Source organism: Acyrthosiphon pisum, chromosome A2 (genome assembly GCF_005508785.2).
Source record: "Acyrthosiphon pisum isolate AL4f chromosome A2, pea_aphid_22Mar2018_4r6ur, whole genome shotgun sequence".
Taxonomy (NCBI): Eukaryota; Metazoa; Arthropoda; class Insecta; order Hemiptera; family Aphididae; genus Acyrthosiphon; species Acyrthosiphon pisum.
The window spans coordinates 70,837,598-70,859,838 of NC_042495.1; the positions used below are offsets into that span (position 1 = coordinate 70,837,598).

General features: G+C 31.3%; 1 protein-coding gene across 1 annotated transcript in view; it reads right to left on the minus strand.

Annotated features, from left to right (window-relative positions):
* The window catches only part of LOC100169471, a 29,613-nt gene extending 7,372 nt beyond the window's left edge, over positions 1 to 22,241 (minus strand). The window contains exon 1 of the mRNA XM_001944638.5: positions 22,065 to 22,241. The gene's annotated coding sequence lies outside the window, so the exon portion shown is untranslated. The remainder of the gene's footprint in view (positions 1 to 22,064) is intronic.

Here is a 22,241-nt window from a genome sequence, read left to right on the forward strand (position 1 = left end):
TTAATTATGTTACCAAAAATTCTAAGAAATTCATAGACATCAGTTTATTTTTATAGTAATTTAAATTCAAATTTGGACGAAATCACATATTAAAAAACCTGGAATAACTATTTTAGTTATTTTGTTGTGATTGTAATGATTGTATAATATTATTTGTGGGTACTTGAAACTTCTAAAGTATACTATTATATATCTATGATAGTACCACGGTTTGTTGTTGATGTATAACGCGTTACCTGATGGATATTGTGATATGATTAATTTGAAATTTATTATTATTACCTATTATAGGTCAATTTTTTTTTAATACTATAGATAAGTATACCTATAATAGGTATATCTAATACCTAGACTGACAAACCGTCTCCACTCAGAATCGTTTTTCTTATCCAGTGATATTATATCATTGAATTCAAATTTAATACTATCCATTATACAGTGACCCACTTGTAACCTACTGTACAGCAGAGCAACATACACTTACCCACCTTTTTTTTTTTTGGCTTCTAGATATATAAATCACACAAAGCGACCTACGGGTAATAAAAACTTGAGATATCGGTTTCCTTCTGCGCATATGATATTATAAAGCGGCGGTGTTGGTATAGGAGAAACTATATAGTTTGTATAATAATGTACTGTACAATGATTTATAATTTCCAGTGACATAGTCGCGATATAACTCGGGAAAGACATGAACCTATATGAGCGGAATTAATTTTTTTTTTTTGTCACATGAAAAGACCGTACCCGTCGTTGTTATAATGGCGTCACAATATTGATGTTTAAATAGCCAATAAATCGCAAAATCGCTATAGTATAGTAATCGCTAACTGTAAAATACGTATAACATAAACAGCGTGATTTATTGCATCGTGCTCAATATACCTATATATGTATTATATAGGTACACTGCACAAAAGTTGAACATCGTTGGGGCCGTATTGTACTATGGTATGATTGCACGCCCCGAACACACCGCGATGACGATAAAAATAAAGAAACACGTTGTTTATATATTACGTGTATCCATAATATTATACGTTATTTTCCGGCATCCGAAAACGGGTCTGGACGAAACTGTTGTGTATATACTATATAGCTGGTATATACAATATACATTTATCATAAATTTACTTACATATCCGCGGTATACGCGTCGCATGGTATATATAAATAAATTTGGCACGTGAATATCCAATCTCTGCCAATACAACGGAATTGATATATGCCTCTCTGCTGCAGGCTGGAGTCGCGTGTCCGATGTTAATCTCGACATTGCGGTGGCGGAGGTGATGGTCCAGACGACCGCGCGCATGCGTTGTCGTGATAATATTATAATATTATTGTGATTGTTTTATTTCCGATACAGATGTAGAAGAATGTTTGAACCAAAGCGGATGAAACTGATGGCGAGTAGTTTTCGCTATTTTTTCACGCCTAAAGTTACCCGTAATTGTATGTATATATTATATTTTGATCGAAAGCTAAATAATTGAATACGAAATAATATAATGGGCTGCTTCAGGAGTGCGTGTACGGCAAGATAATAATTTCTCTGTCTTTCTTGAGTGTCAATAAAGTATAGTATATTATTCACGCATAAGTTTTGGTTTAGTCTTTTCCTTTAGTTATTTTCCTATATATACAGGTATCCTCTGGCGATAATTTTTCATTCAATAATAAATATTTTTGAAATATGATTTTGAGAAATATTATATTACACGATATATTATGTTGTTTATATAAATAAGATGCACAATAATTTAATCATTCATGTACCCGAGTTTCTTAAAAATCCAAGACAACTTTACAAAAATTCTAAATTCTATATCTATGTAGGTACCTAAATATATTTTATTATATTTATATTAAAAACTTAATATTTAGACTTTTGAATAATATAAAATAGATTGGTATGCAACAAAAATATATTAATTATACAGTTAAGTAATTAACAATAATTTCCAAGCTATCATTAACTAAGTGAAAGTGAAGCATCTTTTTGAAGAATACTAAATACTAATGCTAAATACTTTTATTACTTAGTTACTGTCAAATAAAACCATATAATTTTTAACGGATTTTAAATATTTGTGATATATTCGTATTTCGATATGTCAAAGTCAAAATTACCGATTATAAGGAATTGAAATAATCAGCGCAATATAGCGTGGAATCTTGCGCTTTTACTTTCATTTAAAAATACCACGAAACATGCATTTTTCGTTCTTATAGTAATAAAACATGCAATACTATGAACAATTTAAAATAGATCATATTTTCTATAAATATATATTAAGGTGAATTTAAAGCCATATTAAAGCCAAATTTGTAAAATTATTACGCTGTAATAAAAACATAACCGAACATAACATTTTTAGTCTAAAACGTATACCTACCTACCTATAATATATTATAACAAGGGTTAGGATTTATATGCTCTACAAAACTACAAAACATGCTGATATGCTCAAAAATAAACTCATAAAAATATTATGTTACTTTATTTAAAAAGTAGGAACTATAGACGACACACATATAAAATATATACGACCGTGATAGTCGACAGAATCAGACATTTTCGTATAAAATAAACTGATGCATTAGGAAATTTTACAAAGAAACTAAAAAATAATATGATTTAAAAAAATTCGAATTATTAAAATAGGTATGCACGCTTATCTTCGAAATCTCCAAAATATGCGTAAAATAAAAATGGCATATTTTTAATCTCCAGTAAGTGAAACGGATTTCTATTTTACTTGGCTATACTTTGGGACTTACCAAAAAAATATGCAAAATGCTACAACATCCTAACCCTAATTATAACTTAAATGTGTACGAGTTTAGGTAGGACTCGTAGATATGCGGGGATATACACTATATTATAAGATGTATGCGCGCCAGTGATACATTCTGCATGAATTATAATTATATAATATAGTTTAAATCTTCTATAAAAAAATGTAGATTCTTTGAGGGAGTGAGGCGAGAAAATCTTCACAGCAGCTCAAATTACAAAGATAATAATATTATAAAGGTATATGCAAGGTGTAATATAATATAATTTTTTATCATAGAATCACGTCATCGTACTTGGAGGAACTTGGTATAATATGTGTATTATACGTCATAAAAACACCTAGTGTACAAACATTAGAAATGACCACACATACACACATTGATCATCATCATCATTACCGAATAGACATTATATTGCAATTTGTCATGTGATTGTCAGTCGCCGTAAACACTCGGTATCCCCCGCGAGCGCCACCCACCGATCGGCTGACGCGCGTTTATCGCGTTCGCCAATAACGCTAATGAACCGTAAACAAACCGTAAGGAGTAGGTAGACGATATTATATATCTGTACACACACACACGCAGAACCACTACAAGTCGTATATTTTTTTCTCCGTATTAAAGTTTTCTCGTCGACACACGTATATATAGCAGTTAGTCCAATTCGACCCGTTTTGACGATTGAAGCGATACAATACCTTCCTATCATTATAATATCGCAAAAAAACGCACTCTACTATATTATTATTATTATATTATATTATTAAGTTATTGCGAACAATGAAAACGAACGAGACGATCAAATTGGCGAGCAAAACAGCCGTGTTTGTGAGATTATAAGGCAGAAAAGAAAACGCACCTAATGCGTACCGATATGCGTCGGCCGTTTACAACAGTTAAACGTCGCGGTATTATTGCAGTTACGTGTCGTAACTTAACATATAAACGGAGTAACTAGACCGGAAAAAGTAAACTTTCAAAAATCAATAATATACATAATGCGTTTAAAACTGCTATACATACCCCCCCCCCCTACCTCGAAAGTTGCAGGGCTTTGGTGTTTTTACGTATTCACGATTGTACTTATACCAATAAATTTGTCTGATTCATAATAAATAAAAAAAATATTAATATTGTAATAAAGGGTTTCGATTTAAATGTTAATATACATATTTACTGTGAATCTATAAATAAATTAGTGCAAGTGATGTAACTATGTAAGACTTCATTTCAGAAGAATTGTACTACAATAAGTCATACCCCCCGGCCATACCCTACTTAATTTTATATATTTCACAATAATTGTACCCCAAAATATTTATACAATTTTGTTAAAATACCTATATATTATACTTACATACGTATGGTAACTGTCCACTAATTATTATGTATTTAACAAAAAAAATATAAGATGTTAATTAATGTGAGGCGTTGATGGGAGCCTCCGAATCAAGAGCTGTATTAAAAAATTGTAATCTGTACCTCCGTCACTGCGGCCCACGGCGTGAAAGTAGACGTTAGAATTTTTTCCCGCGCTCCAATAGTCCACGCGATCCATTATATAGTTTTAAACGCAAACTGCACGAATCCATCGTTTATCTCTCGTCAGTCGTCGTACAGCACAACAATATATATTATTAAAACATTGTTTATTGTTGTAACCTATATATTTTCCGTCTTTTAAAACATCGGAGTTTCCAACGCTTTAACTCGCGAATTCACTTATTATAACGTCACGATGCAACTATATACATAGGTATAGTATAGATGGGGGTAATGACCTTATATCCACGAACCAGATTCGCCTACGGTTTTTTATTTGGATTTAGAATGTGTGAGCAATCTATATGATGCTCCGTGGGCTATACAACTGTTTATGTACCGCGGTACGTCATCGATGAATGGTTTATGGTTTTTAACAGGGTATAAACGGTAGACGACAGTTTGGCTGGTGGGCAGTGCATAATTGTATTATATTATTATTTCATGATGTAGCGCACAGTGCGCGTATCTTCCAGTGGCTTTCGCAACATTTTTGACCGCCGATAGCAAAATTTATCTTAGTCAGAATCCAAAAATTTAAATTAAAAAACCGATAAACATCATGTAATATATACACATACCTCTACTTTGTATAGTATTGTATTAAGCTCATAGTATACTATATGGTGCATCCAAACATAAAACCTAATTCCTTTTTTTAATTATACCTACGAATTAGTTTTGTTTAATTTTCCGAGCACTAACTAAACGATAATATAAATTTATACATAATAATATGTAGGAACCCGGGTAGGAACATAATATTATTGTACGATTAGTTTTTCTTTTTTTGTTGGCTGCAAATGAAATGCCAAAAATATTTCATTAAGTCCATGACTGACCTCACTTTGACATTCAAAAGTTTGACCAATGACTCTCGTGGGGGCTTAAAGTGTATATTATATAAAAAAAAAAATACTAAAACGGAATCGGATAAACTACTATATATATATACACATTACTGAAATTCATCTGGGGCCGTATACGTCGTGTCATTTCTTTTGACATATCACAGTGTACATTATCAACAAAACTGTTCAGATTATTTCACGGGTATGTAAGTTGAATTTTTTTTTTGAAAAGTCTGGTGTTTTCCGATAGCAATCGCGATAAAAAGAAAAAACACCGACGCAATCTATACTTTACTACTTTAGTATACCTATAAAAGAACGGAAGAAGATGATAAACGCAGTAATTTTAATTAAAACGAACTATATACGGCATCGTTTTTCCTTCAGTGTACAGATACAATTTTATGCCGTCCCACGAATCCGACACGAAAATAATCGCAGTGGCTTCCTATACGGCTATACATAATATAATATATAAATATATAATATATTATACGGCTGTACAGAGCACACGGAGGAGGTCGATTGCTGAAGACCCGACGTCTTTTAATGTTATCAATAATTTAAATTTTGGTCGTGCATTTTAAAACAACCACCGAATTTGCACGGCCGTAATGACTTTTTTCGACATTAATTAAAAACCAAGACTGTTATAATATACACCGCCGCAAAGAATTGAAATTAATAGTGAATCAAAGAAAATATACGCGATTTAAAATTCTACCTAATTACTTTTTTTTTAATATAGATTCTTTTTTACCAGGTCGACAATACTAAATATATTACTCGATATATTATATTAGTAAAGTTAATTTTAGTTTTTTTTATCGTAGACGTAAAAAATACGTGACAAATGCGAAGCATGAAGAAGAAAAACTATTGAAATGGTTATTTATTTTGTTTTTTTGGTCGTTACAAAAATTATTATAATTTATATCCCCTGCTACAGTAAACAGCTGTGCGTCATGTGTAATGAAAAAAAAACGCACACGCCGTCGTTCGCATCAACGATATACACTCTATAATATTATATAGCCGATGGAAGTGACCGAATTACACGAGTGATATGTAGACGAAGTTTTATTAAATTTACATTGTATACTCGGGTATGCACTGCACCGCAGGGACGTGGTATGTTTAATACATGTTTTTAATTAAAATAAACAGGATTTTTATTCGTTACAACTATGTTTAGCTTATGGATATAAATATACATACATACATACATAATATTATGTGCGTGTGTAAATTTAGGTTTTTGTATAGATGCCTACAATACGATTAGAATATAATAAAGATAAGTACCGCTTATATTAATACTATTATTATTTTGCCGCCGTGTGCACCGCCACGGTATCACTATATAGTATATGTCAATATATATTATAGTATATCTACTATACACGGTAAATTATTACACGATTATTAATTCAAAATCAACGATTTAATATTTTGTCCGCCAATATATTAAACAACTGCACATGCATGTAGATTTTTGAGTTAATAAGTGATAAGTTAAATTGGTTAAATTTTTTTTCGTTATTTCATAAAGACTGATTTGCGATTGGCTATTAGTTATTATATACAACGGGCATTTCATAAATATATATTGTGTACACGCGTATATACACGTACTCTTCAGTGTCACGGGTTGTTTAGATAATATTATAGTAGACGTATATACGTCAGTTTTATTAGTTAAGTCAACAACAGATTCGCATTAATAAATTATTATTTAGCTGCACAACATATTATATAGATACACCGCAGCAGATCAGTATATTATATTATTTACGTATGTATAGAGTCGCATAGAAACCAGCTGGAACTCTCACTCTCTCTCTCTCTGCGTGCGTCTCCTTAAAAGGGGTGGAATGAGAAAAAAATCACAAATCTTATGAAACGATCTCTAAACTAGTCTAACTGTGTACATAATGTCATTAAACGTCACACACACACACACACACACACACACACACACACACACACACCACACATAGACACGCCGATAACTAAATACATATATTGTCCAGTGTTTCGACGACGGACTATTATACAGAGCGCAAATCACATCACTGACCGTATAGTTAATTCCCTATATACCACAGACAGTACGGTGGCATTTTAATAGAAAACGCGATGCCATGACGTGTCGTTGCATTCGCAAATATGGTGAACACGTATCGCGACATATATTATTACGTTGTACCTACGTGTATTATGTACTCGGCGTGAATGTTATAACGCCTCGTGACCAATCTCCACTGCCCACCGCGTGACTGTAAATCCGTATATTATAATATACAATAATATTATGCATCGTACATAAATAATAGTATATATAGACATCGCGTGACGGAGGTCACTATACGGCTGAATATGATGACTGATAAGTTTGTGACGAAAGCCGAGATAGGGATGTGTAAACGGTCATCGAAAAAATTATTAAAAATATATTTTACATAAATATTATACAGAGTGTATCTGATAGATTTTAAGATTTAAATAACAATCTAAATACGGACAATGGTTAATATATATACTAGGATATAATAATACTATTATAATTAAATATGGTACGTATATATTATATTATTATAGTCAGTATAAAATATTATATTTCAGATCATATTATGACTACCACCTATATAATATTATATAAATAACGATTGTATGTACGGAGGTACATAATATTATGCGGCATTGAGTAGTGGTGAGATAACAGCCGACGGTCACGGCTGCAACTGACAGTAAAATATTTCGATAATTCTACCGGTTGATATAATAATATATTATTACAACGTTTACGAAATATTATTATTATAATCTGGGTTTGAAACTGGCCGAAAATTATTAGATGCCCTGCGGTAACTTGATGTCGCAACACTGTTACAATTTACAACTATATATAATTTACAAAATAATCCACCGCTGGTTTGAGTGTGTCTTTGCGGTGGTCGTCATCGAATTCGTTTCGACCCCTCGGCGAGTAAGTAAAATGGCCTCGACGTGCGACGGTACGAAAGTTTTCGGGAGAGAAAGAGGGACGGGTCCAAAGGGTCGTTTTGCGGACGACGAAGGGGAACGTGCGGGGGGGGGGATGAAGCGTTGTCGACAAAAACTAGTGACAGTCGTCGTCATCATCATGATCATCGTCGTCGTCGTCGTCGTAGTCCCAGACCCAGACCTACCAATTTTTAAAGAAACTCGTAACGTGGGTAAACGTAATATATATAATAATATAATACCGTTGCGATAATGTGACCCTGTTAGTCAAAGGCTTAACCGGCAAAGTACCAACATCTACGCGCTTTTTCTATCCGTGACGTAGGTACAGCTGCGTGTAAATCCACAACAGCTGCAGTTATATACTATATAGTATATACACGTATATTATAAAGGGAATAAAAAATTCCAGAGATTTAGGCGTGATCGTATAATATATGTACTTGAGTGATAGAGGGCGAGGGTATGGAAAAACGGATGTTCACCCACACTGGCGCTCGCACCGGCGTTCGGATACTAAATTGTAATATCGTTATCTTCTCACGGCCTAAGATTTTTTTCTCAAATACAATACCTATTCACGTTTCTCCGTAAAGATATACAGGGTGTTACCCGCGTGAGTTTACTGTTGTCAGAGTGGTTGGGAGAGGATAGTGTTTACGTGTTATCTCCAACATCCTGAATTATCGTAGGACACTCAGTATACATTAATGTATTATATTCATGTACGCCGTTTTCGCCGGATAACCTATACTTGGCCAGACAAAAGGACGGTGTTTACAAATTACCACAAAGCGAAATTATAATAGTGCGGCGGCGGATGGCATAGATACACGGACGTCTAAACAGTGTAACTGGTTTATTAGCCAGTTTTCCTTGGGATGGACTTGCTTTTTATTAAAATTAGGGCCCGCGAATACGACGTTCCGTCATCAGCTGTCTGAGCGTATTACATTATATTATGACAAACACCAAGGAAGCACGCTGCATCGACATTTTCCCAAATACATATATTGTAGAGCCGTAGTGGTAATCATTATCACAGAAACTGGTTATCGGAAGTGAATTATCTATAACTCTACACCGCGTACCTAAATGGCTAATTATATACCATGATAATAGTATTATGTATAGTAAAATATAGTTATATCGTATCCTATTATGTAATTTTTGTCGTTCGCGGCAGTGGAATTGCGTTAATTTTCAGCGTTGTTAAAACGAATACTGCTACAAATACGTGTTCGAATCGCCAGAAATTCAAAAAAATATTATTTTCATATTGTTAATAATTTGGTTTCTGGTTTTGAAGCCTACTGTGAGTAAGCACAGTTATAGATAACTGTAACTTCCGTGTCCGGCCACAAAACGTCTCCTTATTCGTTGTGGCGATCCCGGGTCGGGCCTAATTAAAAGGTCACTACAACAAGGCGGACGCAGTCGTCTGGCAACAATATAGTTTCTGCGGACATGATTTCCCGACAACGACGACGGTCCGGTAATGCGTAATGTGTCTGGCTACGAAAAACCGACACCAAATCCCCACTTTCAATCTAGCACCGGAGGACTATTAATTATTATTATTGCATTTGCATATTTCACGACGATCGATACATAAAAAATTGTATGTTTGATAAAAAATTTAAAATATAAACGAATTATAAACGTGTTGTTTCAAGTCACTTACGTTTCCGAGAAAACCCGGTAAAAGGACAAGAAAAAATCTTTTTATAGTTATACCTATAAATAGTATCACTGATATTTGTTTTTTTCGCCATGCACAAAGGTGAATGATAATAATACTAATTTAAGTTATGCTATACCATACTCCTGAAAACTTCTATAGGTACATGGTTTTCAAAACGGCGAATGAAATGTTTATAACTAGTGATGCCTATAAATTATAATAAATTGTATGTGTATATAAAATGTAGATCATTGATGGCATAGTAGTTTGGTACATTGGTACAATGGTACTATGGCAATCTGGATGGTAACAATTTCACTTTACATTATTGGTGAGTGACCAACAAAACATAACTGTAAAACACAACGTCCTGTATTGGCTGTATTGTTGAACATAATAATATAGCCTATTAAGGTTAGACATTTTATACAACTCAAATAGACAACAAAACTAATTTAGTTTTGGCGATATGAATTTTAAAAACATTGTTCTGAAAAGAGAAGGCCAATTAATAATGAATGCAATTATAGTTTACAATATTGTATAGAATATAATGAATTATGTTTTCTCATAAATTATTATTTCCTTGTAGTCTGTAGGTACAAAAGAAGTACCTACCTACGTATACAGCGTTAATGATTCAAATACAAACTGTTAATATTCTATATGTTTTTACGATTTTCAAACATTTTAAACACAGATAGAGGATACAATAATAAAAAATTCCGTGATGAACGCTTCAAAATAGAAGTAATTAAGATTTTAAATTGATTATAGGTACCTGCTAATCAATAGGTATGATTAATAAAGAGGAGAATTCAGCCAATTTTATTGTATACCTACTCTTTACACAAAAACAGTCTATTAATTAATGAATGAATTTAAAACCAGGATTTAATGTGAATTATACAGAAATTAACTCGGAAATTAATTAATAAAGGCAACATTTTAAATATTATATACACAGGTCTTCCCATATAGAATAATGTTATTTGTTTTGTTCACCGTTTTTTTCGAAATATCCGATATTTGTTTTACCTACATAATATTAACTGGTGTGGCCAAATAAACTTCTAAAATCTGCTTTTTAATGGAAAATTGTTGAGACGAGGACAATTCATCTACTGAACAACTTGGAATATCCACTCCATCTCCAAGCAACACAACAATATAATGAAATATGTCGACAACACATACCCGATATTGATATATATTTAACGTTAAATCGTGCTCTTCTGGTCCATGATTCCCCGTTTCGTTCTGTTGGATTTCGACTGCAGTTTTACAGTAATCCACACAGAACCGGAAAGAAAATTATTTTTTGGAACACTCCCAAACACCGCGAAGTGGGAAAAAAAACTAAACTTGATGAGCTGTTCTTTCCGCGACGATGGACTAATTACGACTGTCGTGATCGTGTCTTTTAGTTGGGTCGATATATAACGACAAAAGTGCGCTCTTCTCTTTTGTCTCTATCCAATTGTACCACATAAAGTATAAAATTACCCTGCTGGTAAAATACTTAACAGTGTTTCTGATATACGCAGGTATACTTTCTAAATAAATTCAATATCAAAATACTGTGCGCGGCTATGTTAGTATATTGTTGAAATTCGAACTTGAGCACGTTTATATTTTTATAGGATTTACCTTTACACAACACAATGCTCTTGCTAAAATATATTAAATGGTATAATATATTATATTACATTATTTATACGAGATAACAACAAACTAAGCTGTTTGGTAATACGCAAATATTATTTAGGTAACTATATTAAAGCTTGTTTTCAAAGATAAGTAGATAGGTACCTAAAGTGAGTTACTATACAAATACTGTAGCAGTGTTAAAACCGTCGTTCACTTAAGTTCTTAATAAAACACAACACATATTATAGATATAGGTAAATGGTTTAAAATAATATTAGGCACAATGGTTAAACAAATTTCAATATAATTTTAAAATTCCACAGAAGTAAAATTATTGTTTCAAATGATATAATATAAACACATACATAAAACATAACCATTAGGTACTTTATTTATATATTATCCAAAACGCCAAGTTAATTGAGATTCTGGTGAAAATGACAGTGTAAAATGCAACTATTCTTGCATACCAATGCCAATGATAATATGTATAATACTTGTACCGAACTATCAGCCTAACGATCCACAGCCCGATAAAATTATATATAGCTAATGGAGCATATAATTTTTTTCATTGTTATCCGCGGACCATTAGAAATTTTACTAATAAAACATTTATCTTGTTAACATATTTCTGTGTATTAACACATATTTAATACTATGTTTAAACTTACATTTTTAAAAAACATACTGTTTTTTTTATAAGAAACCGGTACGAATATTACATTATATCATACCTAGTATACTTAATTATACTTAATTATAATTAAATATAATATATATAATATATATACATATGTATTTAGCATTTATTGCAAAACATTCGACTTTAGCAGGATTTCTAAAATCAATAAATGGTAGTAACATGTTGAAAAAAAATGTGAATATATATATAAATATATATCAATAATGGTAACAATTCCTACTGCATTTTAAAAAATGCAACCGTTTAAAAAGTGAAATATACTTGATACGCGTGATATTGTTTCTAAACTACCTATATGAACATATTACATAATTTATTTAATGCACGATTTTACATAACTTACTATATAAACAATATGTGAGATAAATTATCAAACAAATCTTAAAATGTTTTAACACCATTATAGTGTTATTAATTATAATATTGTAATAAGTCCTAACGAGTATGAACGAGATACGACTTTAAAAACTATTATTAACCTTATTACTATAAGTTGTAACTTATATAACGTTATATAATGTATAAGCCATGAAATTACCAATGTATTATCACGAAGTAAGTTTAATATTGTATCGTATAACGCAAACTACTCAAAGTATTAACAGTGATTAAAATCGTGTGGCATTTAAATCTCTTGCAAATTTATATCTCGTATTGTTATTTTAAATTGGTTTTAAGTTAAATTGTCTCCAGTCGATGAAAAAAAAAAAGTGATTTTTAGACCGAAAAGTCAGACAACACTGGAATTTGGTTTGACGGATTTTAATTTTGAAAACAGATTATGATTAATTAAAAATTTTAGTTACTAGGTTTCCATAGAGGCGATTTTTAATATTCCAATTATTATTTATAATGTCATAATATGTACCTATTAATGTATTAATTTTTGTATTACAAAAATTATCATATTTTTATTCATGGATATCACAGCTGAAAAAAATGGAAAAATAGATATTTAAAACCGCCTCGATGGAAACCTAGTAAACTTGAAAATCAACGAAAATCAGTTTTAAAAATGTATATCAGTCAAACCAAATTCGTCCAGTTTTGTCTGGCTTTATGGTCAAAAAACCATTTTTTTTTTCAGTCTGCAGTCTCCATAAGATTTATTTTATGATACAGAATTTAAATAAATTGGTATATTTAAAAATATTGAAACAAACGAAATTTATGTTTAGATTGGTCAAATCTACATTAATTTTGCCTTTTGACGAAACGAACTGCAGCCCCCTTAATGTATTTTTCAAATAAATGATGTACCTATTTAATTAATAAAAAAAAAACTTACATTGGAAACAATGATCTCGAATAAATTAACGATACCAGCTAGGTATATAAATTATAAACTTACTTATTTTGGCTAAATTGTTATCAAATGAAACAGTAAGTATTTAATCAAATCTATCGGATAGATTTGTATTTATCTATTGGATACTTTAAATAAAATATTATATGAAAATTGATAATATTTAATTTTCCGATTTCAATAATTTTATGCTATGTATAATATGTATCCAACTATAAAATATCATTCCTTACAACATTCAGTATAAAGTTCCATATAAAGTTGACGAACAGCAGTTACTATTGTACCATCAAGGTTACAAATTTAATATTATGGATAAAGTAACCGTCAGACATTTGACGCCCGAACTTGAATGCCATGAACATTAGGGTCATCTTTATTTGAAGTTTTCAAGAAAATGTCATGAAAAGGGCACTATAGTCGGTAATAAATCATATTACCTTAGTACATACTTTAGTGTGTGGGTCGGTATATTCAAAATATAATCAACCAGAAAATATGTTTTATTTTTTCGTTTGAAATTTGAATACCTACTTCATTTATATACATCGCTAGCTACTGAATATGTGGATGATATTGTATGCTCGAAGGAAACAACCTAACGAACATTTGAAAAAAAAATTATTGAATTCTTCTAACAACGTATGAAAGTCACGCCTGACTTATATAGGTAAACCCTCTGCTAATTTCCTTGTCCCTTAGATAGTTATTTATATAATAACTATCTATATCATAAAAAAAGCATTCACAAAAGAAACTTAGTTAGACGACAGCTGATGTCAACACAAAAGCTATATTTCACAAGTTAAGTACCTATATACTTAGATACTAAAGTATCTTTACTTAAAAGTGTTAAGTTTATAGAATATGATGTGAATATAGTGAAAAAGAGTAAAAAATACGTACATTGTACTCTTAATTTTATAAACATATAGATATGTTATTATTTTTCTAATTTATTATTATGATTTGGGTATATAAAAGTATTACCCAAATATAATCGTATTATACTATACCTACACACTTTTATTTTATCCTGTAACGAATATATTATAATATTATATATTTCTAATAATGTATTATATACTATTCATATAGATATAAATTTTATTCAGTTTATATAGGTACATGAATTGAAAGAAAATAATTAATAAATTTATAAATCTTACTTTAATGACAGAAATAAATGTTTAGGCATTTCTATTATCGTTTCTGTAACACGTCATTTATTTTGAAACGGGTTTTCGATTATCCGCATTTCAAATAATCTTATAATCTCTTTTCATTACGTCTAGTGTCTACAAAATACAAACCCTTTTTTTTTATAAGCGGTCATACGTTTTTCTGATAAACGCAGGGATTATAAGTTTAGATGAACACTAATATAAAAGACACTTAAAATCAATCAGTTTTACAAAAGTACAACGAACAGACACTTATAAAATGATATTTTGAAACCACAAGTGTTATAAAAAACAAGAATTGCTCGTGTATAATATGTTGAAAATATATTAATTTCACGGTTGGTCATTAATCATTATCAATAATTATCAATAAGAATTAATCCTTACTAAAAATAAATTTTAATTCAAATGAGTGGAAAATTATAGAAATTATTTTCACCACATTATATTGTATAAAAAAACATATTAATACACAAGTTAACCGAAAGTTTTTTTTTTATTTACACAATAATGTATACAATCTGTACATTTATGCACAATAAGCATATAACCGAAAGTAAATATTAAATTATTAAAAATTTCAAACACAGGAGGTGTAATGCTGCAATGTTGCTATTAAAAATAATATATTAGATTTGGATTATAATTATTATATACATTCAGTTTCTCGGACAGTGGGACCATTATAATTTTATATCCATTGTCCATATTCCATATAATCATATATTCCAGAATATTATATGCCTACCAAAAAGTAAATACATGAATTTAATTGATGTTGTGCAGGGAAACCGGTTCAGGGGTTGGCATCACTGGACCGTATTTCCTGTGCTACTGACGCCCGCAGATCAACGGCGAATAATAATAATGGAAAATATAAATTGCTGTTCACCGTCGGCATCAGAATAACAGACAAGGGGGTACCCCTTGCGACGTTGCATTTTGTGCACACACACGCACACATACACACCAATCCCCAGATATTATTACAACCAAAAATAAAAACCGAGAACGTTTATTAAAAACTAATTCATCATTATCTAATTGCGTTTTATGTACGATCTGACTCGTTGGTTGTATCCATCAATGCAGTGACCACTTCATTAGTTATTGAACACTGATGTGTAATATTTGTCTTTAGTTCCAAAATTCGGACAAGTTATTTGACATCAAACCTTCAGCGAAAAATCAATTCCATACTGTTAATAAATGTCGGCTGGACGCGTTTCACGAAAAGGTAGGAAAGCGTAAATACTCAATCGTACGCACTTATTACTTGTACATATATAGGTTTGTGATAAGTTCAAAATACATCAGGGAATACGATTATTAATGGTAAATATTTTATGAACGTTTAAAACTTGTTATTGAACTTTACCTAACGTGCTTCCGAGATTGAAGTTGAAAAATAAAAATGTTCCTGGTTTTGTTACTTTCTACTTAAAATGTCTAAAAACAAATGTGTCATTTAAACAGGTTGATTTAAAAATAAAGTTTGAATATTTGATACACGGTTGCAAACAAAATATTAATAAATAAATAAAATAATGTAAGCTAATCGAAAATTTAACAGGTAACTTCAGCGTACGTTCCCTACCTATAGAAAACAGGTAGGTATATGAAAAACTGGTGCCAGACACGTAGCAACGAAGAGGAAACGGTCAATTATTCTGACCGTCCTTGGGGCTTTATGGATAATTAACCACCGTGTGTACGCGCCTGTAAACCTATCAGGCAATCATCATAAAATAAAATATTAATTAATAACAATACATTATAAATTAGGAAATGTCGACTTGCATGACAGACAGGAGAAAAACATTGGTCGTATGGGAAACACATGGACAATTACGAAATAATAAATCCAGAGTGACTGATAATTAAACTACATAACTGTTTAATGTCTCTTTTAACAGCTTATTTAATTATTTATTATAACCTAAAGTGGTGTAAAGTGTAAGACATTTTTTCAGAAGTTATTTTGAAATGTTTATAAAATATAAAAATACAAATCGTTAACAATAAACAACAATTTGAAAAACAAATAGGTACCTACTTAATGTCAACAAATACGTAAGCAAATATATTATAGGTAAGGTATCTATACTGTTAATTATGAATTTTAATTACCTATTACTAGAACACACCTATTAAGACACAACTATATAGCAAGAAACAATCACACTAAACACAATTTTACAAAGCTTCCAAATATTTTGACCGGGAATGTTAAAATGGCTTAAAATAATTATTGAAATAGGGCCTGGACTACAGTTTTTGTTTGGGACATTTTATGGAAGACTGTACATAAACGTTTTATTTGTTTTTTGCAATTCATTTTATAATACCTACGTTGCAATTGCATAATGAAAAATAGGATAGTAGATAATCGATTTGGATACAACGATTATAAGAGGGGGGAAATACGCAATTGCATAACTTTTTACTTGGTAGGTCATTGCTGGTAGGGAAATTTGAAAACGGGATAATTGACAATATCCGCTATTATAAGAGTGAATTAAGATTTTAATATATTTATAAATTGCTATTTCGTCTGTCTATAAAAAAAATTAATTAATAACATTTGGTTACAGTTGACATGATAATTATAACTTGTAGATAAATATTTACAAAAAAATTGTTTACTTGTAATAAGTATAAATTGCAAAATAACCAGATATCAATAAATCATAGGCACTCGCTGTCATAAAATAATTTTTCAATGATTAAATATTATTACTATACCTAATATTAGTAGTTAATACTTTACATAATACTTTAGCTTTCTACGTTAATATTTGTAAATTTATAATAATGATAAAATTGTATTAGTGCGATTCTTTACGTTTTAAATGACAAAATGACACAGTGTAACACTATTCAGATGATGATAGTTACTATCTCGGTTACTATATACTATTACGTTACTATTATAATAATGTACTGTACATGTCAATTATAAATTAGATAGGTCATGTAACCTTAACAATCGTTAACAATCGTGATTAACACTTATTGAACATAATATTATTTTAATATTTTCTCACAATGAATTACACTTTATAAGTGATATTAATTGTACAAAACCCGAGATAAAACCCCTTTGAAGTTTTAATTTTTAAATAATGGCGGTATTGTCTTTGCCGAGGTCTTCACTTTAGTTAATGATCAATAATTAAGTACTCAATAAATAAATAAATTATATCTGGATGAAAGAACATGATTTTTTTTTTTAATATAATGTTTCAAACATTATGGTTTTAGTATTAGTCAATGATTTTTAAACACCGACAGGGTAATTTGTTATTAAAAATACGAATATTGATAATATAGGTATTACGAATATTAATATCAGAAAGCAACAAAAGTAGTCAGTCCTTGACCTATATTAACATGTTGGTTTTTAGCCCCACAGATCGTCCTTCAATTATTATGTTTAAGCAATTTAAAAGCAGACGGTTCTCACAATCCAATTGCACATAAGAATATTATCATTTGGAGTACCTTCGAAATTGGATAACAAACACAAATCGTATATGCGAAGGAGATGAGAATAAAATAGAACTAATATTGATTCAAATACCATAGGTACCTACCTAATGGTTGTATTATTTATGAAAATAGAAAAAATTGAAATTGTAGGCATGATAAAGATCAAAAATATTATTAAGACACAAAATGTATACATTTTATTTGATTGCAATTGCAAGGTACCTAGATATATTGTTTACTTAATGTATTAAGATTATATGCCCATACAATAAACACGAATGTGTAAAATATCTTGCTTTGCTTATTTCAATTTTTTTAATATAAATAATTAAATAATAGGTAAACAAACGATTTAAAATGTTTAAGGTTTTGGTTTGAAAGCATTATTATATCCAATAAAAAAATTAGGATGTAAAGGGATTAAACAAATATTTAGGTAGGTACCTACTACCTACTCCGAGTGCTACTGTGGTTCTTTCAAATTATGAATTGATTATTCTTTTATGTTTTAGCTAACGTAAAAGCCATTCCTATTTCGTTTATAATCTTATATTTTATATGCGTAATATGTAGGTTTTATATACCTATGTGATTTTGGTTAGGTTGAAGGGGCTTAGCCCCCCAAAGGTCCGTCAAGCCCCCTCCTATTTAGTTTTGAAGGATCGAATCCCCCCCCCCACCGCTCACATTGATGTTAATAATGTTAGACCCCCTGAAATTTTAATGGATTTCCGCCTAGGTACTGACAAAAAGTTTCAAAGGCTTACATACCTACCATATTTTTTTGAATTACAATACACAGTAAAATATCAAAAAAATCAATGATTTTTGTTTTAATTCCAATTTCAACATTTTAATTGTAATAATATCAATAAAAACTGATATAGAAATTTTCTATATTTTTAAATTTCTATAAGTAGGTACAACTTATGAAGGATCTTCATATTTTCCAGTATTTTGACCAAGCAATACAAACTTTAACAATCTATCATCGATTGGTTATAAAAAAAAAATTCTTAAAAATGTTAAATGCTTATAAATAGCTTAGAACTAGTCTTACTATTATAATAAATTCATTGTGAACAGAAAATAATAGGTAGGTAATTTAAGTAAGAGTAGAATATTTCAAAGTTCCAGGTATACAATTAATTTTTTTAACTAACAATTTACAACAAAATAGATTTTGTCAAAAACTGATGTAATGTAAATATTTTCGTTTTCCGTATTTATTTTTTAGTTATTCTTGAAGTAACCAAAAAAGCACTGTACTTTTTTTTTTTTACAACTTCAAAGAATACTCGAAGAATATCAACCTTAAATACTTCAAGTTGTTAAATTGCTTAAATGATCCAAAATGTGATAGTCACAAAAAAAATTCATCATCGCTAAACTAATACCTGTGTACATTAATTTCTGCATTCATCACTCCGTTCAGAATCTACTTAATACCTACCCCTCTTTTAAGATACTTATATTTTTTTTTTAATGTTATGTGTGCAGTCTTGACAGCAGATCGATTTTTGTGTTATTTAATCCTAAACCTTAGTTTGTCAACATTTTTACGTAGGCAATATAATATGGTTATTTTCAATTTATAATAATAATGAATATTTCCTGATCTACGGTTTACTCGTAGTTGTTTGCTATAATCATACATGTATAATATGCAATTTTTTTACGTATTTAACCTATTTTGAAAATAATAAGAACAATTTTACTGGTTTAATAAAAAAATATAAAAACAGCTTTAATTTTAAAGCGAGTTATGAGTTTTTTTAAGATGTACAATACTTACGATTTTAAAATACTCATAACTCGCTTTAAAATTAAAATATAATAAACCGCCTATAAAATGCCCTAGATAATGTTCTTAACTTTAAATTTTAAAAGAGGTCATTTCACTCGAATTTTAGAAAATAATATGGCTATAATCATTATTGTGAACGTAAAATGTTCTAGTTCGTGGATCAGAGATGACAAATACTATGCTGACGTCCTATTAAATGACAGTTCTATTAACTTTAATAGATATTTTATAAATATAAATTTTCATTTTTCACTGAAAATAATTTATTTCCATATTGAACTTTACAAATAATTTAGCTTATTTTTTTTTCCTTGAATTATTGGAACGGACGGGAGCGTACGAGCGGTATGGTATTATTTAATAATCTTATCAATAAACAAATTAGTATTTCCTGTTATTTACAATATTAATTCATGATTACCAGTACCTATATGGAACGTATAGAACAACCGTGATGGTTTATAAATTAATATAATATAATTCCTAACATTATCTAATTTGAAGCTGTTATACCCGTACTCAAATATAAACACGTAAGTAACCTCATTATATTACCATAAACTTTTAATTTTTCGGAATTAGACACCCAGTATATATTATAATATACAATATTTGGACGGAAAATGATAAAATATATTAATATAGATTAATTAGGATTCTCCTGTAGTGTAGGTTTTTAAATTGGGAACTGGTGTTTGGAATAGAAACCGAAGACTGCCACCGACAGAGGTCATTGGGCTGCTGTACACACAACGGACGGAGTGTGTAAATATTTATTACGCGTATTCTCGGCGTTCGGGCAGGCGGAATCGGACGCCGGGAACTCACAACTATAATATTATGTCTTCAGATTGAAAAATCGTATTTCGTTTTAAATTAATTACTATCTTTGTTTCGAGTGGGCACAGTTGATATGATGATGAGAGACTATAATAATTATAGTTATAATTATAATTATAACTATTATAACTATTATAACTATAATTATTATAGTATTCTCTTAAAACACGAACCTATCGCACAGCGAGGACCATTCGTCGTGGTCGTTACGATATCAGCGGTCGGGGGACCGGCCGAGTCGACCGTAAAATGTGTTTTCGATTTACTTGGAGAATATTATACGTAGGTTTCCGTCGGCAGGTAGCGAAAAAATACGATTGCGACCGCATTGTTATTTTACACTACAGCGGCTGTGCGTCGTCGTATCGGACGCACGTTGCACGCGGTTATCGTGTAGTACAATAAATATTAGGTACGCGACCTCCCCCGCCCGGACACCCGTTGTACAACACTACATCCCCCGCGATATGCCCACCGCACCACACAATACTCTGTAGAATGAAAAATGCCATTTGATAAGGGTCGGCGGCGCCCGTTGAATGGACGTAAAACACGTCGGCGAGATGTTTTCTCGAGATTGTCGCGGCGGTGGTGGTGGCAAGGGGTAGTTGGTAAACGCAGTGTCCGATAATAACAAAAATAAGAATGACAATAATAATAATAAAAATAATTATTATTGGGTGCAACCAACAATATTACTGTTGGACTGTATTATTTTGTGTTGTTGTTGTCGTCGTTGCGCGGGCGGGCGGGCGGGAGAAGATTCTGGAAATCGGTTTCTGCGCGGATCGGTCTGCACCATGCCGACGGTAATATTGTGCAACGTGTGCGCCCTACAATGCGCACGTACGGAAATAAAAAGGCCGTCGGTGTTTTCCCCAAAGCGACATCGAATCGTTAGAAAATTAATGTTACAATGAACAACAATCCATTGGTGATGTTGGTTGGTATTATCACCCGATCGAGCATTCCTAAACGATAAGCTACGGCGAGGCGTGAAAGCCGAACACTCGGCCGGTCGGACAAGCGGGTTTTCCTATTAAACATTATTCTCTCGTTCTCTCCGTTATTGTGTTGCCTACCGAACGGTAACGCTTTTCCCTCCGTTTTCGACCGAACCGGTCCGCTACCCAGAAAACCGCTGTTTTCACCCTGAGCGCGTTAGTTATTTCCAAAGTAAGTACTGACCTTTGAGACGACGGTTGAGTTCTCGTGCCGAGTCCGCGTAGTATGTCGTAAATATAATATATAAATGATGCGCGCGCGCGTCGAACACAAACCGGCGGCGGCGGCGGCGGCACTTAATCCAATATCGTCACGTTCGTAACACTGCCGACGCGATGGTTACGCACAGACTGCGTCGGC